Source organism: Carassius carassius, chromosome 17 (assembly GCF_963082965.1).
Source record: "Carassius carassius chromosome 17, fCarCar2.1, whole genome shotgun sequence".
NCBI lineage: Eukaryota > Metazoa > Chordata > Actinopteri > Cypriniformes > Cyprinidae > Carassius > Carassius carassius.
The window spans coordinates 26,486,813-26,514,085 of NC_081771.1; the positions used below are offsets into that span (position 1 = coordinate 26,486,813).

Here is a 27,273-nt window from a genome sequence, read left to right on the forward strand (position 1 = left end):
ATGCACTATAAAAAGAGAAAATTGAGGTGGGACTTTACTAGTCCAATAGTCATCCAGAAAAGTTATTGTACAATTAATGCAGAAATTGCTAAAATCTGTTTCTTTGCATGAAATTTTTGTTTATGTTAGGGATCTCGGAGCAGTTCTCGGACAGAGAACAGTTTTTGTTTGCAAGGGAATTTTTATTTTCTTCTAGATTTTCAATATGGTCCCAGACCTTTGGACAGGTAACCATACAAAGATAAAAACACAAAAACACGGGGACGAAGTTTGCAGACAGGAATTTTCTTGCTGTCACCATATAAAACAACTGACACTGAGGTCATGTGGCCCTGACTAGTTAACACATGCTCAAAGCTTCAACTAGAGGTGAACCTGGATTCTTTCAGTACAACCCCTAGTCTATAAATCAAAACACACACACACACACACAAACAAACAGTGACACTTCCTGTAATTGAATACCAGTCAAGTTCAATTTACTCAAGTCATTTGTGTTGTTCCAGAGTGTGTGTGTGTGTGTGTGTGTGTGTGAAGTGAGAAATATAGTCCCAGAGACAGGCAGACAGAGTTGCAAATTAAACAAGAACTATGGCTGCTTGAGCAATTTTTGTTTTAAATATTGTCATTCTCTCTTTCACACCCTGTCTCTCTCTTTCTCTCTCTCCGGCCTCCAGACTTAATCCAGAGCTGTCTAACCATCTGCCTAATTTTAGCTTAAAACGCACACTGAAGTTTCCTCCTCCGCTCTGTGCATCACACCCCTGTCATATGATCCCTTTATTCAGCTGTGACCTCCTCAGACAGACCAGTCTAAAAAACGGCCCACATCTGCGCACCCAAACACGCTCCCTGCCGCCCATCATCGACTGTACCGGCAGCCTTCCAGAGAATTCTCCAAGTGCCAGGATGAACACATGGCGACAACGGCAACAATATTTCAATGCGATTATGATTACCAAGAGCTCTGGCGACAATCAGGCGTTGGATTATGCCGTTACTGTGCCTGATCTTTAAAACAAAGGTGGGCTAAGCTGTGGAAACTGTGAGGAATCCCACACGCATGTACAAAACGTGTACACACAAGGCGAACGTGCGATTAATCTGGGAGGACTAAATGGAATCAGTGGGCGCGAGCTGTCAATCATTGGGTGTGTGGGAGGAGTCAGCCGCGGGGTCAGGGAGGATGTGGTCGGAATTTATGAGGGTATGATGGCATCGTCAAGGACTGCAGGCGAACAGGCGGGTCGGGGGGGCATCAAGGCCGAGGGACACGCGGAGGATATGGAACATGGTTTTTGATCCGCAGACCTTCCCAAGCCCTGGATTACACCACAACCCACCAGTTTGCATCAGCCTCTCTCCAGAGAAAGAAAGAGAAGCTGACAGGAAAGAAAGTGGAAAGAGAAGCAAGAAGGGGCGGAAAGGACAGAACGTAGCGGGAGAAGATGAGAATAGCTCCTTGCTTGATTTTTCTGTGGGCAGGGTGTTTGAGTGGGACAGTAGGAGTGAGTTGAGGTAAAGCAGACTGGACTGGCCCAAATCCTTCAATCCTAAACACTGACACACACACACACACACACACACACAGGCTTTGTTCCAAAACCTAGTAAGCTGCCTACCTAGACAGAATGTTAAGGCATCAAAGGTGCATCCTTGACAGACTTGCGTGCAAATATTTCTACTTCCATATAGTAGGTGAAAAATGCTATGTGAAATTAGTAGTATTTTTAAATACATAGTATTCAAAAGAAAGGAGGTGAAAAGGAAACCCTAACCTGATAACCTACTATATCCGCAGAGATACCGAAGTGTGTATCTGATGAATTCTGACAAGCTCACTAAAAAGATGGCAGATAAGTCAACAGATATTTTGATTATAGATAATCATTTCATGACTTTTTACCCAATGTTTATATGTGCTTAGCACCCTGTTAACACTAAATACTAATTTGTTTGTAGTGCATATTATAAAGAACTGTTAAAAAGTATATGTTCTATAAGTATTCCAAGGTGTGTTATAAATACAATCCAGACATACAAGCATAGAGACTGTGCATGTGCATTAACTAGTATGACTAGTCTGAAATACATACAGTTCTTTTAATTAATTAATTTTTTGGAACTGGAGAATTTTAATTTGTGATTCAGTTAAATGATTTTATTACTGATTAGTAATTTGACAAATAGTTTTGGAGATTTCAGTCTTAACCTATTCCAGAAGATATTAGCTGTATTTGTGTGCCGAGGTGCGCTATCCATTTACACTGTCAGAAAAAGAAATTCTTCTTTTGTGGTACAGCAGCTTATAGCTGATGCAGTACACTTAAAGGGACAAATTTGTACCTTATCTATGCCTAAAAGATGCATATGTATTAATGATAATGAACATGGTGCTGGGACAATATGGTACAAAGATGTTCTTTAGACAATACTGACTAGGTGACAAGCTGCAATGCTCTTAAGGTACAATTTTTACACACTTTCCCTGAGAGTGTAAGGCAGCCAAGAGAACAGACTTGTCCAAATCAGCCACTTATGATGTTCCATTTAGGTTAGAATGCAGCTGCGTATTTAGACATTAGATAGCAAGGCTGAAAAGGTTTTAAAACTGAGCTACGGTGATCATTTACTGCAAAGCTTCATCGAAGATGTGCTGATCTGGATGGAGAGATCACACTAAAGGAGAGGGTCAAAAAGCCTAGACAGAGAGATCATATTAAATGTGTAGTTGGGAACTGGAGGTGTAGTAGCTGCAGTGTATTTGTGTGTAATGAGCTCATGTTCTGTTGTCCCAGCTAAATAAAGCCTGAAGGCACCATCTTTCTCACTCTCTCTGACTTTTCCATCCACCGCTCTCTCCACCTAAAATGCTGTCTTTGTTTTTCGCTGTTCTTTTTAGAATAGAGCTTCTTTCATAAGTTAACGTAATGGCATAATTAGGCATTCGTTTAAAGAGATCTTCATTTAGCTTCATGCATTCTCTCCGAGTGCCTTCCGCACGGCTCGTTCCTTCCCAACAGAAAGCCAATTATGTGAAGTTTATGTGGCTTTGCCAGCCAAATATAGACAAGGCCATTATGATAACATGCATGAGTCATAATCTCTCTGTGTGTGTGTGTGTGTGTGTGTGTGTGAGTGAATGAGTGTGTGAAGTAATAAAGACACCCATGGTGCATCTAATGAGATTAATTTTGCTTATTTATTTGTTGTTTACTTATACATAACTCTAAAACTATGAATACTTTTTGATCAAGACTGCTGCTGTGAAAAATGCCTGTTCCTTTTCTGAATCCAGTAGGTCAAAGGTCACTGACAGTCAACTTGGGGAGCTTGAATCTGATTGGCCATTCCATTGTCAGTCTGTAAAAGTTACCTGCCTTATCTCAAACAATTTGTCCTGGACACAGATTCAGTTTATTTTTTATTCAAGACACAGATTATCTATCAGTGATGGAATGCATTAAAGGCACCGGATCAGTTGAAAGCACCCAGCATGCAGACACACACGCAGCAGGTGAGCAGCCAGCTGTCATATCCTCACGCCTAGTCCAGGGAACATCGCTCTGACATTTCAGGAGCGGCAGAGACAGCCGAGCAGAGATGTGAAATGGCGGCGTGAGCGTGATCTCTAGACACACACATACACACACACACACACACACACACAAGTGTGGACTCAGGGGTTTGAAATGGCGACCGGACTGCCATCTCTTCATAATCACTCAAATCCAGACACACACTTATCCACCCACTCATACACACACTAACACACTCACAGTCTTCTCTAGATATCATCTTCCCTGATTAGCATAATCTAATCAATTTCACAAAATTGTCTTTTAATTACCAGGAGCTCCTCCGGTGTGAAACCCTCAGAGGGCCGTGGAGGAGAGAGATCTTCAGGCGCCCCTCGCCGGTTCATTGGCACCTGCTCTTTGCCTATACATGTTTGTTAACCAAATGTTAACACCATAGCATTAGCATTACACTGTTTCATTGGTTTAATGGTAGCTAAAAATAAGCCTGGACCGATTACAAATCTTCCTCCAAAAAAGATTTTTTACTTTAACACAATTTACAGCCGTTCAATCACTCTTTGTTTGTTTATGAGATTTTGAAGTGTTTACAGGCAGAGACTAATGACTAAAAGTCAGGCTGTAAACACGCTCTTAATAAAACTAGCCCTGTGTAGCAGGGAGTAATCACGGCTGATCCTACCAGTTTGCTCGTGTGAGCGTGTGTGTTTGTGATCATGTGTGTGTGTGTGTGTGTGTGTACTTTGCCCGTGTGGGAAATGATTAACATCCAGTGACTCACAGCCCCCAACAATAACACGGAGAGGTAAGACAACACACACAGACGAGGTAAACACACAAACACGCTAAATCTAGGCCGCGCAACACACTGCCCGCATCCACCACGTTCTCCTGCGAGAACTTAAAACCACTGCGCGGGATGACATGAAAGCTGTTTCTGCTCAAATACGAGAGAGTTAACAAGTGAAGGTCTGCATCTGAACAAACTCGAGCGGAAATCCGACCGTCTATCTATCTCTTGGGAGAGAGACTGTCCTCGGGGAACTCTTGCTCAAACAGCGGACTGTGTGACTCGGTTGTGAAGTTTATCGAGTTTATTTCGTTACAAAACAACCAACAGTGGGAGTGACACTTGAACTGGTAACCTTTAACCTACAAGCATTCGTCAAATCAGACTCAGCCACTTCTGAATTATAGGAACACTCTTTTCTTTTGCTTGTTAATATAGTTTTGTCATGTTTATTGAGTTTATCTGTTATAGCCGTTACTAACATACATTGAAAAAGCTATTAAGGGTCAGCCTCCTCTTTCCTGGCCCTTTAAGCCACTCATCGCATGACCTGGGAGAAAATACAGAAATACTGATACTTCTGATATCCCTAAGGTGAATAAAGGGCTATTTACACAGAACACGTATTCCACTGCATTACTTTTCTATTATTTCAGTAGATGGCGAATGTGACCACAGAAAAATCAAATTTGACCACAAATTTTTTCCTGTTTTTTTTTTATTCTACTGCTCACATTATGAATTTTGGTGCTGAAAATGGGTAAATGGCCTCTAAAGGTGCAACAGATCCAGGAAATGCAAGCCGATAAATGTCTGTGTGTGCTAACTGCCAGGCCATGGCTCTGACAATGTGCCAGGCCATGGCTCTGACAATGTTTCTCTCTTTTGAAAAATAACTTAAATGGCCTTCAGAGCCAAATATAAACCAGCGGGGGAAATCAGGCTGAGGTCAGTATAATCAAAAAATTATTTTACACTGAGCTTCATCTGAAGGGAGAGACAAGACAAATCAAAAGAAACGGACAGAGTTCCCTCTGATTACTCCTCATCCCTCCTTCTATATACTCTTTCCCTGTCATCCCCCTCTCATCTGATCATTTCATCCAATCAAGGTCCCTCACAGCTGCCACACACAGATGTGGACGCTGAACCCAATTCAAGCTTGAGAGAGAGAGAAAATGAGAGAATAAACCTTGAAGCAGCTGCATGTAACAATGGAAACAAACAACCGATAGCTAAAATGCTCACACACTCTTTAAAACACACATTGTTGTCCCTCACACACACACACACACACACACACACACACACACACACACACACACTGTGTTCATACATTGTGTCCATCTACACAGTTTTGATAAGCTCCTCTCTGTGAGATAGCAAGACACTTAGAATTCAGTTTGAGGAATAACAGAAGTTTCTGCTGTGGACTGCACCTCAAGCACTTACTATTGGCCTGTTTTATCTGTTTCCAAATGAATGAATCCAATCTGAACCGAATCCTTCCCCAAACAAATCCTGCTCACAATCAATCCTTGGTGATGTGAGGTGACTATAAGGAGCTCTAAACCCTGGCCATATTTTTATAAAAAAAAAAAAAAACGGCCAGCCATATTGAGAAATGCTTTCCTATATGCTCAGAATATGACACATTGTTGTAAGACCTCATTAGTTAACCTTAGTTAATGCATTAACATTCACAATGAGCAATAGCTACATTTGCTACAGAAGTTATTAATCTTTGTTTAAAAAAAAAAACATGTTAGCTCATTAAATAACACAGTTACAACTTTCAATTTTAACGACGTGTTAATTAAATATTGGAATACCTAAGATTAATGAATGTTCAGAAGAATTTTTCATTGGCAGTTTATGTTAACTAATGAATTAACTAATGTTAACTAATGAAGCCCTAATCTAGTGTGTGAACGATCAATAGAGAATCAAAACATTTTCAAACAATGTTGTAGTCCCGATTAAAATGTAAAAAAAAGTTTGAAAATAAATAGCCTATGAAGTCTAAATATTGAAGTATTTGGGGCTGTGAAGATCACCATAGCAAATCCACAAATCTGAATGGCTATTAAATCTAGTTAAATATGTTTTGGAGAGTAGCGCAGCTGCTTTATTTACAGGGTTTCCAGAGTAACGGCTGCATTTTCTGCAATTTAGCGAATGTGCTTTCATTCAGCGTGTCTCTCACATGTTTTTTCATGTGCTTCTAATGCGTGATTGTGTACATCAGAGCACACACATCTTTCAAGCAGCATACAACGGTGTTGTGCATTTTGACCAGTTGATGGGAAAAGTATTCTTTTAATGCATCCCAAATTCTGAATAATTTGTAATGTATAATTATTCACGGTATTTAGAAGGGCCCATGATAACAATATCGTGCATATTCATTACTGTGATATTACCGAATACCGGCACATGTCTAGAAGGCATGTTTTATTGGTTCAAGCTAACAAATATGCCCACTTCACTGTTTTGATTCTGTCTCGGAGCAGCACTGATCGAGACTGAATGAACTGGGTCATTTCTTTTGTGAACGAGGATCTGTTGACTGACTGATTGACGTTTGATTAGTTCACCATGTGAGTCAATCTAGTTCACAACAAAGAATTATGAATGGGTAAATATTTCTGATTGTCACACACAATAAAAAAAGACGTGAGAATATAAGTGAAACTCTTTATTTAGGCTATAATTGTTTTTTCCGATAGCTTAAAGACATGCTCAGTGGATGACAAAATGGTAGTCAAATGACACATCTTGCTATTTATATGGAAAGCAGCTCATCATTTTTCTTTGATTTTGCACTGGCACCACCCGATACATTCTGAAAAATAATGTTCCAAAAGACGGGTTTCCAAGTGATGCCACAGAAGATTTTTGGTTCACCAAAGAACAGTTCCTTAACAACAATTTTTCTTAGTGTGATGAACATTTAAAAAATCTAAACAACCTTTTTTTCTACTATAAAGAACGTTTTGTGGAAAGGTTCCATGGAGGTTACAGGTTCTGCATTAAACCACAGATGTCAATAAAGAATCTTAAAAGAGTGCAGAGTTGGTAATGTTGATGTGAGTCATATTACAAGGACAGTCCCGCTGGAGAAACTTGAGGTTAAGCGCCAGTGCTACACTGGAAATATCTCATGGATCGCATCTTGAGGAGTTCAAACCTATGACCTTTCGATTACTAGCCCAGATCTTTAACCTATACTCCACATCACCCCAATGAGGTATGGAAGCAAACCTGAATGGAAAGCATAAAATACCATATTGTTGTATTTAGCAGACTTATTTTATCCAAAGTGACTTACAGAACACTAATTACAGCCACAGTCCCACTGGAGAAACCTGGGGTTAAGATCCTTGCTGAAGGGTAAAACGGCCACAGAGCAGGACTCCTGTGTTATGTACTATGGATTAAGCTTGTTTCTATTCTGCTTTTAGAAGATGTAACACATGCAACATCATGTCTGGGGTTAAACCAGGCAATGTACTTTTCCAATCAGCTGTTACTAAACATGACTCCCGCAAAGCTCACAGGATACATCGACATGTTCAGAACAGCATTACTAGTTCTGCAGGATATGGCAAAATGTTTAATATACAGGAAAGCACAATGAGTATTGTTTCCTACAATGCAATGTGCTCAATGTCTTTGTTTAGTATTTTTATTTAGCAACTATTATTTACTTTGCAAAATTGTGTAGCCTTACACAAAAGCACAGCAAAACTGGAGCTTTAAAAAAGTTTTTTTTATTTTGTATTATTTTTTTTAAATCAGGAAAAACTGAAATTCACATAAATATTACAATACTACTGTTTTGTATATTTTTTTTAAATGTTCTTAGACAGTACACAGTGTATGCTGTGCATTATCTAGTAAGCAGCAGGGTTGCGTTCCATTCCGTACACAGCCAGGGTTCTTTGCACTTTACTTAACATGGACTCTGTTGTCTCCCTCTAGCTCTCTCTCTCTCTGAGCTCTTTAGCTATTCTTTAAACATCCATTAACATTGAGCTGTTCCACAGCCAAATGCTGAGCTCAGTCTTTAGAGCGTTCAGAGAGGTCGCTGACCTCTGAGGAGACGGAATCGAATAATGTTTCCATTTCTGTCCCTTTAGCCAATCAGACGAGTGCGGAGCGGGAGGAAGAGGAGGGGAGGGGCAGCACACATCCTTCACGCCTCACTCCCAACCAGGAAGACAGCCTGCAGAGATACAGAGCGAGAGAAAACACAGCGCTCTCTCTCTCTCTCTCTCGCTTGGCTCACGTATCCTGACATTCCAATCTCCTCGGAGCGAGAACAACAAACGCACTGTCATCCTCGTGGAGGCGGCCATCTTTGAGAGCTGTGAGTGTGTGTCTGCCATTACAGATGATCAGATCAGGGGAAGAGCGCAGGTCGCTGTTAGTTTAGAGTATACTATTACCCGATACCCTCGCGAAAAACCACAGCAGCGGGAGGGAAGAGAAAACACACACACTCCTCTCCACAGATGGACCTGTTTGATGCATTTGATTGAATCATCCTGATGTAGTTTAATGAAAATAATAGACTGAGCTGGTTAAATTAGTTGATGGTTTACAACCTTAATGGTCTCCTAAATCACATGACAGCCAAACAGTCACATCTCCATCACATTACAGCTGTGTGTCTTACAGATGCACCTGTAAATATTCTCTTGCTGTTTAAACATTCTGTTCGTGCTGATCCTTTCAAGACGTTATCAGAGAACATGACACACGACTATCTCACAAAAAAACACACACACACACACACACAGCTTACAACGGTATTCATGTCTCCTGCTTTGATTGTGACAATGTGTTTAGTCTCTGTACATTTGACGAAATGGCTTTGAAATGCTACACACACACACACCTTTTCTTATCTAAATGGGGACATTGTAAAAGACACCTATTGTTTTTATACACAGCTAGTTAAAAATACTGTAACCTATGCATTACCCAAACCCTAACAGAAAACGTTCTGTATTTTAACAACTTAAAAACAACAACAAAAATGTCTTTTTACACAGTTTTTACACATGAAGACCAAAAAGAGGTTTGTCAGGTTTAGTCCCCAAAATATGGTTAAGTAGCTACACACAGATAAATGTCTATCTACCTAAACAAGGTCTTTTATATTTTAAACGGGTTATACATATACCAATTCTCACTATTAACTAGTTGCTTATTAACATGCATATTACTATTGGCTGTTTATTAGTACTAAGCACATATTTAAAGCACATAATACCTTATCCTGCATGACCATATTTTAGATCCCCATACCTAAACTTGACTAACTTACAAACTATTAATAAACAAGAAATTAGGAGTTTATTGAGGCAAAGGCATTAAAAGTAGTTAATAGTAAGAATTGGCCCCCAAACTAAAGTGTAACCATACTAATCAGTCACTTTAATCTTACCCCAAGGTATGGTTATGTTTGATTTGGCTTCTTTTTTTTAACCCCAAGTACAGCAAAGCAACCCCCTGCCACACACACAGATACACATTTACTTTCACTATTGACCACAAGTCAATTCTGCACTTCCTGTATATTGCTACAATGCTGCAAATCACTAAGAAACTGAGAAAAACTTAGAATGTGTGTATTTGTTCACACAGAGACACTAGTGGCACAGACCTTTATATACACACACACACACACACACACACACACACACACATACTGGTGCTGGAGTCCTATGAAGCAACAGACGATCACTTTAAAAAAATAATAAAAAAAAATCTCCTAAACTGTTCTAATGATATGAAGCAAATGTTTTTGGGTTGGTTGAATGTGGCTGCATGTGACAGGTCTCTCTCTCTCTCTCTCTCTCTCTCTCTCTCTCTCCCTTCAGCTCTAAAACACATGCACTGACAGACACTGTAGCATGTGCTCTTTCAAAAGCAGATGGCTGAACACAATCTGCGCCTTTTCTGCAAAAGATATCAACAGACCAGTGAGAGTCTGTGTAAGTCCAAAAGTCTGAGAATCCACACTGAAAATATAGGATTTTAGTTTTTTTTAAACCTCTAAATAAAAAAATAAAATAAAAAAAATTATATATACGTATATATATATATATATACGTATATATATATATATATATATATATATATATATATATATACGTATATATATATATATATATACGTATATATATATATATATATATATATATATATATATATAACACTATATAATATATATAATTTAGTGTATAAATAACTAAATTATATATATTATAAATAACTATACATATATGTATATATATATATATATATATATATATAAAAAGAATTTATATATATATATATATTCTTTTTTTTTTTCAACATATGAAGATGTAGGCTATTTCTAGATATTTAAAAAAAAAAGTTCTTGATTCCGCTGAAGTTCAAGATGCTCTTTGGATCATTCTCAAATCTTGATCATTGGCTCTAGTGCTGCTCTCATAAAATGTTAATTTTCTCACAACTTAAATTTTCACTCTTATTGTTATTAGAATGATGATACAATTTTTAAATCTTAAAAAAAGGATATCTGAAATGTGTCAATCATTGCACAAGACCCTAAAACCAACAGGATGTGATGCAATGGCAAAAGGTGTCCGTCAGTAAGTACAAAACCAACAATTAAAATGAAAGACAGAATACAGAATGACTTATGTAAACATAAATTATATTATGAATTTTGAAGCCAATTTTTGTAATGTCTTTTCAATGCATTAATCTGCATCAATATGTTCTCATTAAATATTGATATATGTGATTAACTGTGATTTCAGTAACATTTTCACTCAATTCAAAAAGTGGATGCAAAATAGAAACATTTTACTTGTGGTCTTAGACTTTGAAGCCCACTCTGTGTGTGTGTGTGTGTGTGTGTGTGTGTGTGTGTGTGTGTGTGTGTGTGTGCGTGTGTGCACGTGTGTGTGTTCCCGTGCACACATTGTTCATGTGTCTGTTTAGATTTTCTTACTCAGAGCTTTTCACCCAGTGAAATCACCACACACCTTTCTGTATTCCCACCTGTGAATTTGTTCGAGTGTGTGACTAACCTTTAGTCAGAGTGGCAGAGAGTCTGAGCTCTCTCCTATTTCTCAAATAAAAATGTGTGTTTTGCCTGAAAGCAAATAACATGGTGGTTCTGAGAGTGTGTGGACGTTATGTGCTTTTGATCCACAAACTCCAGACCTCCATCAGTTTGATCAACTTCACTGAGATTTGCAGAAAATATCAGTCCAGAAATGATTTTATTTTTCCCTGAATCACTCTGATGAATTTGACAGAGGAACCAGAATATCCGAATGGAAAGTGTAACGTGCATATTTGATTTAATTCCATAATCCACATACAAAAACAGAGATGTACTGCAATAGCCATCAGATCATTAGCTCAAAGAGAAAAAGAGAGAGAAAGAGAGTTTGTGTGTGTGTGTGTGTGTGTGTGTGTGTGTGTGTGTGTGTGTGTGTGTGTGTGTGTGTGTGTGTGTGTAAGAGATAATCCGTTCTGACTGTTTCCTGTGAAAACAGATGGAAAAACATGAGTATTTTTTCCTGTGCCTGGTCAGGCTATTAATACCTCTGAGACACACACAGACAGACCTCTATATTCCCCAGAGACCGAGCTCAGCTCAAACGTTCTGTTATACAACCTGAGATTGGCAATACAGGCTTTTTATTAACACAAAACACACTCTAATATCACACATTTTCACACGCACTAACATCAACCCCTTATTTCACACAATCTCAAACTCGCATACACCATACACTACCTCTTTCACCCAGCTGAAAGAGCAAAGCACACACACATACACACACGCACACACAATGAAAGACAAAGATGGGCATTTAGTTAAAATTAAACATGTCAGAGACACAAAACCAGGGGCAAACACATTAAACCCTCTTTCTCTACGCATGGCCTCATCTATAGTGAATGACAACACACTAAATGCTTTTAATTGCCATCAATTGGATCAAGAGAGAAGCGGAGGGAAAACCTCATAAAACATGTTTTGTTTTTTTCCTTAAGGCTGGAGTTAAAAATCCAAACGTTTTTGTCCAAACCTACGGGCTGCATGAATGCAATATTCATTTTGCTGCAGGAGAACAATTCATGCATAACAATGAGATTTGCTAATGAAATCAACCATCAACCTGCAATACATACATATTAAAGCAGCTTGCGCTGTCACCCACTTTGTGCATCGTTTGTTCCTCCTGCCGTCTCCTCAGTCTCCCTCTCCCCCACTCTTTCCAACCTTTCTATCTCGCTCTCACCTTGAGTTTTAATAGCTGTATTAACACAAAATGATGATCGCACATTTCCCCTTCTTTGACCTGCGCGACACACTCGCACATCTGTGCAAAGAGGTCAGACCCAGATACACTGTGACTGCAGTGACGTAACAGAAGAAGATGTGACAGTATCTATCTACTAATGTTTGCTGAACCAAATGAAGCCAAACGCTAGTACAAGGAGCAACAAATTATAAGCAGGCAACAGAAAGACAGATACCGATATGTAATGGTTAACATATTGATATTAGCCACATATATAATGCACTGGTCTGACTGGACGTTGAAACTTGAAAGCAGATGATGTCAGGTATTTTTTTTTTTAAACAGTATAATCTTTGTTTATAGGTTTCAGAAGGACATAAACAGATATCCATCCAATGGTTGATTCCTTCTCTGTCACAACATTTAATTAATTATCTTTATTCTCTAAGTAATTTTATTAATTACAGACAGACAGATAGATAGATAAATATATAGATAGAGACGGACAGACAGAAAGAAAGACAGACAGACAGATGTAGATATAAAGATAGTAGGGGTTGCACTGACAAATCGACTTCAGTGCTCTGCCAAAGACGCTTTAAGTTTGACGGAGTAGCCGGTGATCCTATAGAGGGCGCAACAGGATAAGAAATCTTTGAAGGATTTCCACATTTACACTCCGTTTCCAAACAGTTAAAATGTCAAATAAATGCATACTCTGAAAGTGCTCCACAAGACAAGTTTGATTATTTTACTGGATGCTGGAAATCGAACAGGGGAATGCACGTTTTAAACAGCTTATTGTACAGGTAAGTTAATCGCCGTTCTAATAATGTGCTGCTGCATTGTAACACATTCAGAAAGTAGCACATACATCACGCGCGGATCATTCAGTGTGGAAATGTATTTACTAAAACACTGTTCTGTGATTTCGCAGTAAAATAGCTTAGAAACGGAAAAGTTCAAGCACATTTCTTAACAACTAAATCCCACAGCTTCAGTACTAGGGAGATGCTGTCAGGTACAATTAATTCATACACGCAATCGCTCTCACTAATGCATTCATAATATGAATGTAATCTTTACTGTGCTACTTTATCTGTATCTGATTTAAAAGGAGCAAAAATCTGTGAGAAATATAACGACTCAAAGACAAAAGAACTGATAAAAATGAGCTGTTATAGGAGCAATAGCCATGTGGGCAGTATTGTGTCACATGCCATAGATGTCACAGCTCCGGACTTATTTGTTCATTAATGATGTCATCAGCGACTAGTCAACTTCGACTCGACTTTCATCACATAAAAGTCTTTCATCATAAAAAAAATCAGAAGTCGTTCAACCCCTAATAGATAGATAGATAGATAGATAGATAGATAGATAGATAGAGGTGGAGATATATAGACAGACGGTTAAACGGATGGATTAACAGACAGACAAATAAATGGAGGTAGAGAGACGGATAGATGGACAAACACACAGATAATATCAATATCTGCCAATGTAAGTTTTTTCTTTTTTCAGTATCAGTTTATTGTCAGCTATCCGTATCGTCCAAAAAAATTATCCCGATAGATCAAGAGAAAGAGAGAGAGGGAGAGTGTGTAAGGAGTGTGTGAATGGCCATTTCTCCCTGCTGACACAGCCTCCATCTGTCACTGAGCCGTGCAGAGAGGCACAGTGCGAGAGAGAGGGAGAGAGAGAGAGAGAGAAGGTGAAGAAGAGGAGGGAGGGAGGGCAAGAGGCAGTGCTGGTGTGATGGAGAAGGAGAGAGAGCGCTCACGCTCACCTTGGTGTCACCTCTGCTGAGCTGAACGGGATGATGGGATAGGTAGAGACACAAAGACGCTCTGCCCTCTCTCCCGCACACACACACACACTCACACCTCTCTTCTCTGTGCTCTATCTCTTTTCTGCTCGCTCACACACGCACAGAGTAATGGCACAATCTGTGATCACTGGAGCTGTTTGAGCCAGATATCGTCTCTGGAGATTTACACACACAAACAGGTGCACACACATGCAGAAATATGCAGGCATACACACAAACCTACACGCGCCGTCTCGTGAGATCCCTGTCTTTCTCTTAAAACGTGCACACACACACACATGCTGTGGAATACACACACAAACAGACACAAAATAGGGCAAGCAGAGAGATTTTGACACACTTCTAAACACACACAGAGAGCCTGAGGGCAGGGTTTGAAATGAGAGGCAGCGTTTTAAAGAGCTCGCTGAATTCCACCTGTGATTAGTGTGGCTGCAGGGCTGATGGATCACGGCGGACACATTTCACTCGCTCGCTGCTTATCTCTCTTTCCCTCCCTCATTTTTTTCTCCCCTCTCTCTTTTCCTTTCTCTCAAGCTCCTTCCCTCCCTTTTTTCCTCTCCGTCTCGCTCTCTCTCGCCCTAGCTTTGATTTTTCACTTTTCTTCTCTTCTCTGTGCTTTAAATCCTCTCTGCTCACATCGACATTTACACTAATGCCCCCTCTTTCTCTGTATTTTCGTTCGCCATCTCTCTCCCTCTTCGAGTGTGCCAACAGGGAATGACCTAGCAGCTGGGTCCTCTGGAACAGACCAATAAAATACTAAAATATCTCCCTGCACATCACCCACAAACAAACACAATGCCCCCCTCTTGCCTAGACCATCTGCACGCCAAACCGTCTGCCCCCCCCCACCACCCCTGACACTCAAGACCCTTGTGAGCTGTAAACAATAGCCAGATATGACAGAGAAATGCTCTTGTTGTATCAACCGCTCTAAACCACCACCCTGATAAATGACAGACAGATAAATCAGACGATATTTGCCCATTTCTTAATGATAATCATGTTGGTGTTCTACCTTGTGTCACTTCTAAAAACTGTTGACAGTTTGACTAAATAGCACTTTTTTATGTTGTGTGAAATAAATCAGCTAATATGTGTATCGCTTACTATCATTAAATTATCGCTATCGTACTGTTTGAAATGCTATGACTCGTCATCCAGTGGTCAAATATGTAAGTTGCTCTGAAACCTCATCCTTGTCATTTTTACCTTACATATCTAAAAAGAAACGTGACATGGTCTTTTTAAATCCAATTGAGAAGTCAGACAGATTTTTTTCCCCAATTGATCTGATTATTTCAGGTCTACATCACCCCTTTCATTCAGGTTGAGATCAATTGGATTGACTTGAGGTGTTTACATGAAAATTGAGCCATCATTCTGACTACTATTTGGGTGCATGTAGCTATTGAGCTTCAATGCTCGTTTGGATGATGCAGGTTTGAGTCTGCCTGGCATCATTTGCCAATCCTGTTTCTTTCTTCTGTGCATCCTTTCTCCACTTTCGCTATAAACAAAAGCTGCTGCAAATGCCCAAAATTGCACTCCGAGACCTCCACCCTAGACACGATTCAGCAAACTTCATTGCTTCTGTTTCTAAGACTCCATACCCACCTCTCACCCTGTTTTTTTTTTCTCTATCTCAGCCTCTCTTTCTGTAATGACCTCCCTGAGGTCCAGTATCACAGCTCTTTCTCCCTTTCCAAGAGGTGAGGGAGGTTCTGCGAACGCACAACCAGCGTAATGAGCTCTCCCTGGACACCCAGAATATAAAAATCCCCTGATATGCTCTGAGAATCTCCCCGGACCACCTTGGATCCAGATCGTCCCAACACCTGTTCTGAGCTCAGGGCCTGCCACAGGTTCTCTCTAAATACCCTGGGTCAAGGGGGAGTGACCCCTGGGTGGCTTGCTATTCTAGGGCTGGGGTTTGTGTGTGTTTATGTCTAGTGTGAATGAGATAGGTATGAGAAAGTGTGTGATTGGTGTGAAAGGTGTGTTTATGAGGGATCAAATCTTGGTGTGTGAAAGGGTGGGGGGGTTAGATTCAATAGAATCTCTTTAACCTTCTTTGAGGGCCCCCAACCTCCCCAAGAGCCCCTCTAACTGCCCTTAACCGCCCAATTCCTCTGAGAGAAGGGAGAGATGCCCGCCGGTCGACCTCAAAAACACACACCCCCTCATCGCACCTCATACACGCATGTTTTTACACTGTAAATGGAACATAAACCCTACACAGTAAACCATGTAAGCTGTGATGCTGCTTTCCCTTGCACACACACAGTTTATGGCTTCTGTTCAGTAAGAGTCGTAAGTGTGTGTTTGGAACCACAGCCAGCGTGTCAAATTTGTGGCAGTAAAGCAAAGCCACTCCTTTTTTTATTTGCCCTTCAAAAAAGATAAATAATGGCCTCTGTGTGTGTGTGCTCCCTTGAGGTGCGCATCCTGTGCTGAACACACACAATGAGAGAAGGAGAGGTGGAGAGAAGATGAGGACAGAGCAAAATGAAGGAAGAGCAGGGAAAAAAACAGAGATGGGGAGAGGAATGAGAGGGCTCACACACACACACACACACACTCCCTCTGCGTGCAACTGCGGTGTAAATGTCATCATGTACACAGTTTATCCTCTGTGTGAGCGAGAGGTGCAGATGAAGGGAGAGAGCGAGAGAGAGGAGCGATTGAGCCCACTGCAGAGAGGTAGATGGGAGCACACAGCCTCTTCTCCTGTTTGTTCATTAGTATTCAAGCGCTCACTCCTTCAGATCCATCCTCATGCCGCTTTTAGCGTCAGCACGGGAAAACACACATACAGACAAACACGTACACCAGCATTAGAAAGAAAGTGTTCGATGTGTTTCGCCCATCTACCATCATCTCAACCTCTTGTCTTTACAAATGACACAATAAACCCTACTTGCTGAAATAAGTTCGCCTAGACTAATTACATGAGGTAACATGCTAAAGTCAAGACGTTCTGAGGAATGCTCATTTGTAGAATCACTTAAATGAAAAGATATTAGAGTTGGGGCCTTGTATGCACTTGGTCTTGAGCCCATGATCTCAGTTTCAAGTTTCAAAAAAGACAGAAGTCTGTCTGCAGTGTTCTTAAGGTTTTCACTATTGCAAAGAAGTTGCATGAACTCTATTGTGCTTTTAACAAATGCAGTAGACTGGACCCATGAAAAAAAACACATTAAAGAGAGGCACAAATTACTAGTAAGCACTGTTACTACTACTGGATATTTGTATGTTATAATTTTTACTTTGATACATTTTGACTACATAATTTTGTTTTTTTAATGTTATTGCTAAAAATAAAACTTATAATAATGGAGGTTTTAATTATCACTGCACTGATGATATCATGGGTACAAAAATTGCAAACCTCATACAAAATGAAAAGAAAACGAACAACTCACATAATGATTAGTTAGACCTCCTAAAGTTTACATTCACTTTCTGAAGATAACCTCCAGCACCATTTACTGAAAGAAAACCTATTTTTGGAAATTCCCAGACATTACCTAAGCTGTACAGAGTTCAGCATTTTTTTTTTTTTTTTGATGATTCATTGATTATATTGTCTTTGACAGAAACTAGGCCTCATGGGCCCTTTTTTTTAAATCTGTTCTTAGAGGGTTTAAACTGGAACTGGTTTTGATCTGGCTCTCTTTAGGTCTCTGAGGGTCTAGTGTTGACTAGGCATAATATTTGTATTATTGTCTAATGACTTTCATTGTGTATTGTTCATGAGAAGATTTATTTAAAATAAAATTAATAAAAATTTGGAAGAGGCATGAAAAAACTTACAAAGTGGTGTAAGAAGCATCTAAATTATATGAGTATCTGCCATTTCAACTTGTAGTTTTTCGAGTAAATGACTTGGAAATAACTTTTAAAAATGACATTTCATGAGTTATCTTCATCTAAGGAAAAGCTGTTTCAAGAGACACAGTGGTGGCAGCAAATGGTCATTTACCCACTCAGGAAGCAGAAAATGATTCAAAATGTTTTTTTCACTCAACTGTTGCTTGCTTAATGGCATAAGTGGCCTCGTGGAGAAAGCCTGAAGGTGACTGGTGGTTAATTTCGAGCCATTTCAGTATGTTTGTAAGAGCAGTGCCGATAAAGCATTTTTCCTTTTATGCTGAGTTGCTCTGAAAGGCCTCAAGGCTTAGTGTCTGTTATGATTCTTAGATTCATTTCTTGTGTCTGTTTTTAAGCAGAAGGTGTTACGGAACATCAGGTACCTGCAAATCTGGAACGGTTTGGTTTTGACTTATCTGCAGTCCAAAAAAATGGTAACCACATTGACACTCTCACATGGTTCCACCGTGTTTAGCTAGACCACAATCAACAAATAGGTAGTTTTCATTATTTCAAAAGGACATCTGCCTTAGGGTTGGGCCGAGTTAAAACATTTGTGCTGCTGAAGCAAAATATGTGGATTCATATTGAGCATTAGCGAGATATTGCTTCAGATTTGATCACTGCCTGCTGTGGCTGTCTCAGTTTAGCCAGTGCACTATTTGTCAGTCTGTTGTAGGTGTAGTGTATTATAGTGATTCTGCTGTTGATAGGGTGGTATTATTGGATGGATCTCCACGGTAACGGGGCGGGTGAAACTCAATCGGAGTCTCTCCATGTCGTTCCCTTAGATGGCCACCCGCTGATCCTGACCTTCTGGATGTTTTTCCCCTTCTCCTTTTCTCTCTCTCTCCCTCCCGCTCTCTCAACCCATCTTCTATTTTCTGTATTCATTTATCTATCTTTCTAGTTGTGATGGATACAGCAGTGCCTACATGTTCCTATACTGCCACTTTAAAATACAATGACAACAGCAAATGAATAGCGTCTATCCACTTCGTAGAACCTGCATATGTGTACTGTGTGTGTATGTGTATAAAGCCATAGATGACAAAACTTATGCAAGTGGGTAAGGCAAGATAATAGGAGATTATGTTTATGATGTACTTTGAATATTAACTGCCTCATAACTGACTCATTCTTTCTCTCTATGGAAGATTCAGTATTTATTGCTGTATCCTCCAGAACAGTCCGAATCAGCATGGCCTCGTACCCTGACCGAGCATAAATATTTAAGGCAAGAAGGAAAAGTAAAATTGAAAGTGGCAAGCAGAGGGACAGAGAGAGAGAGAGAGAGAGAGAAAGAGAGAGAGAGAGAGAGAGAGAGAGAGAGAAACAAAAAGGGCCAATGACAGACACTTGAGGCACCCCATTTCAAACTCTCTCCTTCACTGTGTGTGTGTGTGTGTGCATGTGTGTGTGTGTGTGTGTGTGTGTGTGTGTGTCCAGAATTTTGTACTGAGGTAATAACTCTCACCGGGGATCTGGAGAGGCCAGCAGAGTTCAGGCAGGGGTCCATTACACCTTTCATACACATGCGCGTTCACAGAATCCAGCAGGCCTGCATCATTTGTATCAAACAACCGGTATGTTTTGCCTCTGACGCACAAGTACAGACACACTCCTACTGCACAGCACCAGCAATGAAAACAGACCCCTCCACCATGATTCCTGCTCAAGAACTCTCCAGCAGGAAGTATGAGCTATGAGCCGTCCCCAGGGATGCAGGAAAGAGAAAGAGAGAGGCCAGGAGCCTGACACTGCCTGGCCAAGATCTATGCTCAAACACATTCTCTTGTCTCTTTTTTCCTTCTCACCACCCTCTTTTGTCTTCCTTTGCTTTTATTTCCTGTTTCTTTCTCAACATTAAGAGTAGTCGGTTACACTAAACACATATCCACTTTGTGCAGAGAAATGCCATTTCCTCTGCTTTATTATTCTCTTTGCCCCTCTGTGGGAGGCTGGGAGGAAAGTTTGCTTTGAAGAGAGAGGGTTTAACATGTGCGCTAATAAATAGCTAGTTTGCCCCTGGGCAAGATTGCAAGAGCTCAGTTCTCTCTCTTCTATATAGTCTCCAGCATTTTCAGTGACTACAACTTATAACCTCCATTTCAGAATGAAAAGGATAGAGGAGTGTGTTTTTCCTCGATATGTCCTGACAGATCTGATTTTACTTTACAATTTCAACTCTCCAAAGAGACTGGTTGATATTCTCTCCATCCATAAACTTTTGTAATTCCCTCTGGGTGTCCAAGCAGTGTTTTGCTTTGTTCCTTCCTTTCTTTTTTTCATGAGAAAGGAAAGTTCATCCCTATAACCGATACTCTTGTGAGGCTTCAGTATGCTTTTGTTTAGGTTTCTACTATCAGTTAACACTATATTTACTTTTAAGAACTTGGCAGAGATTTTTGCCAAGCAACTTATTTTACATTTTCTTGAATCTTAAATTTCGAACCTGTATATTCTTAATTTGCAATGCAACACTCTGACTGCATGTTATGGAGGTTATAAATCTATCACATGTTCTAAATAAGTCACAATTAACTGCATATATCAATATTTGCTGAGAAAAGTTACAAAATTAAAATAAATCAATTGTGGTAGATAAGTAAACCACTGGATAGACAAAAAAAGTGGATTCTGTAATTAAGTCACCAATATGTCTGCGCTAGACTTAAGGACTTTTAAAGAACAGTGTTATTTTATTATTTCTCTAATTGTACAGTATTTATTTTTAGGTGTCATTCAAATTTTAGTAATTTTGCAAAGTTCTTTGTCATTATTATTAGTTTTAGTTTATTGTTATTTCAATTGTTTAGCTTTAATTTATTGTTAGTTTTAATTTTATAAATGTAAGTACTTCAAATTGTACTTATTTTTTATTTAAGTTTTTCAGTGTTGTTTTTTTATTTAGGATTTATTTTAAACAATTTTACGCTATACTTTATTAGTAACTACTATAGTACTACTATAGTAACAACACTACTATAGCCGTATCTCGGTTTCATACAGTAGTTGTTGTTCTTTGCCACCTGCTAATGCAGTTTGATGAAGCACGCTGCCTTTAAGTCAGAGGGCATGATTAAATGTGCTGATTCTTTTAACACCTTATTTTTAGTAATTAATTGTAGTAAATGAAGGTGTTAAACTGACAGCCCCAAAAACAAGTAAAAAAAAAAAAAAAAAATTCTAGGGCATTGTCTGGCATTAAAAGGACATGCACAGTGCTGCTTCAAAGCATGATTGCCTTGTAAGTCAGACATACAGCAATGTTAGTGTGATTTATGCTAAAATCCTGACCCGTCTCGCCTTCACTAAACGAGCAGAGCCGTTGAGCACGGATGACCCTTCACGCCTTCCTACAATTCCAAGAAATCAATACTCGGATGGAGCTTCCATTACCATTATTGATGGCTGAGGCGGTGGCAGTGACTGCTGCCAATTCGAGAGGCCGCAGTGATGTGTAGCTGAGGAGCTGAGAGCCCGTCTTTGTCTGTCTCTGTATTTTCTCTCTGTTTTTCCCTACCCCATTCTCTCTTTCTTGCCATCCTTGTATTTCTTTCCAAATATATCACTTCCTCTGGAGTGTGAATGGAGCGCTTTTCTAATAAAAGTCATCTGTAAGCCACCACACAGACACACACCCACTCTCTCTCTGTCTCTCACACACGCACATCTGAGGTCTACACACAGCTGCATGTTCACCTGAGGCAGCTGCAGTCCCTTTCTCAGTCTTTAAGCACTCCAGAACTCAAACTCTACATTGTCACTTGTTAGTGGTATAGACAGAGAGAATGAGAGGGAGAAGGAGACAGCGAGAGAGTGGAAAGAAACGTCCTTGTATTTCTGTCACTCTCTGAAACCACCAGGGAGCTGGGGAATGAAACAATGCAGCCGAGCAGAGAGCCCTGAGAGGCTGCTGCCCGCCTAGCATCACCGCTAACACCGCGACCAGCATCCGCGCTACCAATTAGCCTGAGCCCACACAGGGAGAGAGAGAAACCGGCTGATTTGTTTGTTCCAAAGCACAAACTCTCTCCACGGCTGCGGGTTGTTCAAGAGACTCGGCTGTGAAAATGAATTGCCAAATGAAAGATCTTTACAAATACAACAACAAAAAAAACTAAAACAAAGCACGCTTAAGAAATGTCACCCTAACAATTGCCTTTGGAGAGCTTTGTTTCAGCTAATTGGGAGGGATAGGGGTGAGAAGAGCTCACATCCTAAGAATGAAATTAAATTAGGTTTAAATCGGCTGAATCTGTGTTCACCCTTTTCGGTTACAGCATCCAATTACCCGAAACAAACACAGAGGTGCATAACCGTGACAAATGACTTCAAAACTGGAAAACTGGTCTTGCAAAAAATGCAAAGTCAAAGGTTTAAAAAAAAAAAAAAGAAAGAAAGAAAAAAAAGTGATGACTGGTTGCTAAGAATTATGGAACAAATACTCACTGAGTGGGAATGTCCTCAGCTGTGTGACATCACTGCTTGTCCACCTGTAGGAGACCGGGAAAAAGAAACAGAAGGGGAAGTGTTTTAATGGCACATTTGGTCACTAAAAAGAAGCAAAACTGAGGTAAACTGTCCTAAATTACATTTAATAAAAAGCTTCGGCCTCAAGGGGAAAAGTCAACGGGAACGGGTTTCAGCGCTGCGGCTGGAGTAATACAGTGTGTTTAGTGTGTTTACACCCAACCAGTGGCTGCCAATGGTTTTACAGTAAGAAAAACACTCACATACATATACAAAGACACTAACAACCACTTTTCACATGCCCACACAAGTAAAGCAAAAACACATGAATGTGTGAATGCTCATACACGCACCCGGTTCCATCTTTTTTTTCCTGCTAGACCTGTTGGAATTTCAGTAAGGCTTTAAAACCCAGGGTGTGTGGGACGTTTTTCCAAGCACACATGCTGTCTTGTGCAGAAAACCAGCCTGCTCCAGTTTTCTCGCAGCATTTGTGTGTGTGTGCTTAAGTATTATCAGGAACATCACAGCAGTGAGACACAAAGGTGAAACAGACACACAAATCAGATTCGGTTTCCAATCTCCTCAATCTGCACAGATAACAAGTTGCACATACACACACTGCTCAGAAAAAAAAACCACATGCACAATGAGGAAAAAAAACAAACAAATTACCACCACAAACGAACAGCAGACGCACTCAGAGTAATCTGTGGCTGGGCAGTTAGTTCCTCTTTTTAGTTCTTTCCATATGGGCAGAGTTAGATGTCTGGAACAGTTTACCACTGTTTGCTACACAATGGGCCAGGCTGTGACTGACAGCATCCACACGTCAATCAAAATCCGACTCATCCGTCTACGGTGGAGGCGCTCCATCGCCGCATTGGCCAAGGACATGTTGGGGGGAGTTCAGCCCTAATGACAGCTCCGGGAGACGAAGTCTGAGATAATGGCAAGCGCACTGGTGGGGTTGATCATTTACCACACGATACATTCAGCCTGATCATTACCACAATAACATGGCGCTACTGCTAAAGAAGGCCGGAATTTGTGCGTAGTAGCACAAAGCCTGAGCTCTCCCCAAACATCTTCATCCATCCTGAGGACCAGCTAATCAAAAACGTCTTGACGCTACATTTTTTTTATTGACTTGCCTAGGGGGAGGAATTTAGATGAAATGATAACGCACCCCCTTCGGATAGATTGCAAACTGTGTGCAGCTGTGAGGATGGTGTGCAAGGAGAAACGACGGGAGGGGAGGGTTTTTTCCTTTTTGTTCTTTCTGCTCCAGGTTGATACTTCCTGTCTGCGGAGCCAGTCCTTTCGGGAGCACCTTGCCACGACTGCAGACGTTTAGCTCCAACCCTTCAGAGAAACACAGGCAAGTCCCGACAATCTATCTCCCGTGGAATCGTCTCACCCGTCCAGTTTCAGGAAACTGATCCCTAAATAGAAGTGATTCATCTTTTTTCATACAATATGAGCACACACATCACAAAGAGACTTCTCTTTCCTTTTCTCTTGCTTTCTCGACTCTTTCTTGCTCTCCCTCCCTCTCTTTGCTCTGCATGATTCAGTGTGGCTGCAGGGCAGAGTCTTTTATCGCTGTATTATGCCCAGCTGAAAGCTGACAAAATGGAATCTGTGTGTGAGTTCTGTGACTGGAAAAAAAAAGCCTTGGACCAGATCTCTTCCTCTCTTGTTGATAATCGTATTCTTTCATCATTAGGCCGATTGCAGTTTATCCAGTAGAAAAGAAGAGATGGGGGAAAAGATAAATACAGAGGGAAGAAAAGGACATGGCCTTACAGAGGGCAAAAAAACCCTCATACCTGGAAACACTTCCTCAAAAATGGCCACCAGACAATTAGCTCCATCTGAGAGAGAGAAGGGGGTGCGCTATAACTTAAACTGCCCACACTGGAGGTCATCACTCACACGCTAAATGGAAAAACCGTGCGACACACGCACACATACATAAAGAGTTGCTCTCTCTAACACAAGGACATAGCAGTCGTCTTTGAACGGATTGCTAAACACTGCTGTAATTTGGCTTTACATTTGTTGTAAAAGTTCATCTGTGCAGAACAGAACTTGTGACAATAAAGCCAAATTAATATTCAACCCATTTCCTATCCTCGATTTCCTTCACCTTTGAAGTCTGGTGGAAATGAAGACCAGATGGAAGCAAAAGGAAGAACAAGAGTGAGCGAAAGATTGAGAGAGAGAGAAAACACTCATGTGTCTCCACATGAAATAGAGCACTTTTTAAACAAAGGTAGAACATGTGGGAAAGTTTCTGAAGCTCTACAGTCATCGCCAGACACGGCAGGAACAGAAAACATGTTTAAGGCACTCACGAAAACAAACAAACTAATGGGAAAATGATCAGAAGCTTTACTTTAGGTCAGCCTAAAGTGTCAAGTGAAATCCTGTAAAATGCATGTGAAATGCAAATCCTTACAAGAGCTTTTGAGAACATGTCAAATGTTTGTTCACTAGTCAGTCCAAGGAATCTTGTGCATGTCATAATTTAAAACATTTCAATTAGTTGAGAATTCTCTCTCTCTCACACACACACACACACACACACACACACAGACTTTTAATGGTCTCTGATGATATTACAAAATTATAAGTGCACAATTTTAAAGGAAAATGTGAGAAAAATGGGTAATGTAAGGTGTTTCATCCTGCTCTTAATATCATCTGTTGTTGACTCCTCAAGCATCATATAGCCAAATGTGCAATCCATGCTGAGAAACCCAAGAACTTGCTAAGAACAGTGGGTAGTTCTCACCTCCCAGAACAAACCAGACTTATGTACAACTATTAAAAGCATACATAGAGTCACTGATGCTTGTGGAGGCAACATATGGTATTATGAAACAATTTAATTATTTGAGTAAATTCTGTTATTATTTTGTTTTGTGGAACCTATCTGTAAATGCATTTTTACTCTTATTTGTTTTATGAAAAATAAACTTACAAATCGCATCTTGCACATTTAAGTGGCATGTAAACATGAGCAGAATTGTACAATACCAAATCTAACACTTTACATTTTAGTAAACCACAAAGAAAAAGTGAGGCCTTGTGATTTTAACAGTGTCCAAATATCATTTTAAACTCTTTAAGGCCACTTTATATCAACCGAAGTATGTACTGGCACAATACCACCGTTTCAAAAAACAAAGATAACAGCCTTACATGTGACCATATTATTTGAACAACATGTACCCTAATTGAGGGCCCTGAACAATAACACTGGCAGTCAAAAGAAGCCAATCACATATTTAACGCTGTCCGTGAATTAAGTTAAGCGCTAAAGAACGCAAAGCAGCAGAATACCGTGTAATCAAACAGGCCTTGAGATTTCTCTGCATGAAGGTCAATCCCACTGCCTATGCAGCTGTCACGTTTTCCTCTCAAACACACACACACATACGAACAAACACACTGACACACACAAACCAACCAGATCATCTATCATCCCTAAGCTCAACACACCCAACGGGAAAGCTCCCGCCATCAACCTGACATCAATCCTGTGAAGCAGCAACAATGACAAAAAATGCCTGCCTTTTAAAACAAATATAGAGCATATGATTCCAACAAATATTACAATATATTAAAGACATGATGGTCTGAAGTATGCTGAGGAAGATGAATGCTGTTGTTGTTCATGTAAATCTTCTGTCATCATTTACTCACCCTCATGATACTTCAAAACTGTGACTTATATTCTTCTGTGGAGCCATATTCTGAGAAATGAGTGTAGCTGATGCCAGTGGGCACCAATATTGTTTCGTTCCCAATGTACTTCTGAAAGGTTGAGGTTGAGTTTTTGTGTTGGGTTATGGTAGTGTGTTGAGCTATGGTGTTGAGATGTAACAAATGGCATGTTGAGCTGTTGTGCTAGGTCATGTGGTGGTTTGTTGGATGTGTAGTGTTGGGTTAGGGTGGAGTTGGGATGTTCAGTAAAGCCGCGTGTTGAGCTGTAATGTGGGTTGTGGAAGTGGCTTAAACTGTTGCTTTAAGTCATGCTGCTTTGTTAAGCGTATAGTGTTGGCTTGTAGTGGGTGTGCTGAGCATGGTTTTGGGATGTCCAAAAAAGTAGTGAATTGAGCTGTTGCGGAGGGTAATCGGGTGTGGAGTTCAGACCTATTGTTAAGTTATGGTGTTGTGTTGAGCTATGGTGCTTGGATGTTTATTTAAGCATTGTGTTGAGTTGAGTAATCTGCTGGTGTTGATTTGTTGTTCTGAGACTGTGTGAAAGATAGTGTTGAATTGAGTTGTGGTGGTGTGTTGAGCATGTTGTTGGGATGTTCAGTCAAGTGGTGAATTGAGCTGTTATTTTGGGTTACCTGTGGGTGTGTTGGACTTAAGTGTTTAGGTGGGGGGAAGTGTGTTGAGCTGCAGTATAAGGTCATCATG

General features: G+C 40.1%; 1 protein-coding gene across 21 annotated transcripts in view; it reads right to left on the reverse strand.

Annotated features, from left to right (window-relative positions):
• The window catches only part of baz2ba (bromodomain adjacent to zinc finger domain, 2Ba), an 82,963-nt gene that overhangs the window by 46,534 nt on the left and 9,156 nt on the right, over positions 1 to 27,273 (reverse strand). For 19 of the 21 annotated variants that reach the window (XM_059571485.1, XM_059571481.1, XM_059571484.1 and 16 more), the window contains exon 2: positions 22,816 to 22,858. The gene's annotated coding sequence lies outside the window, so the exon portion shown is untranslated. Of the gene's footprint in view, positions 1 to 22,815; positions 22,860 to 23,511; positions 23,535 to 27,273 lie in introns of those variants that run through there. The other 2 variants (XM_059571469.1, XM_059571468.1) reach the window with 2 other exon arrangements.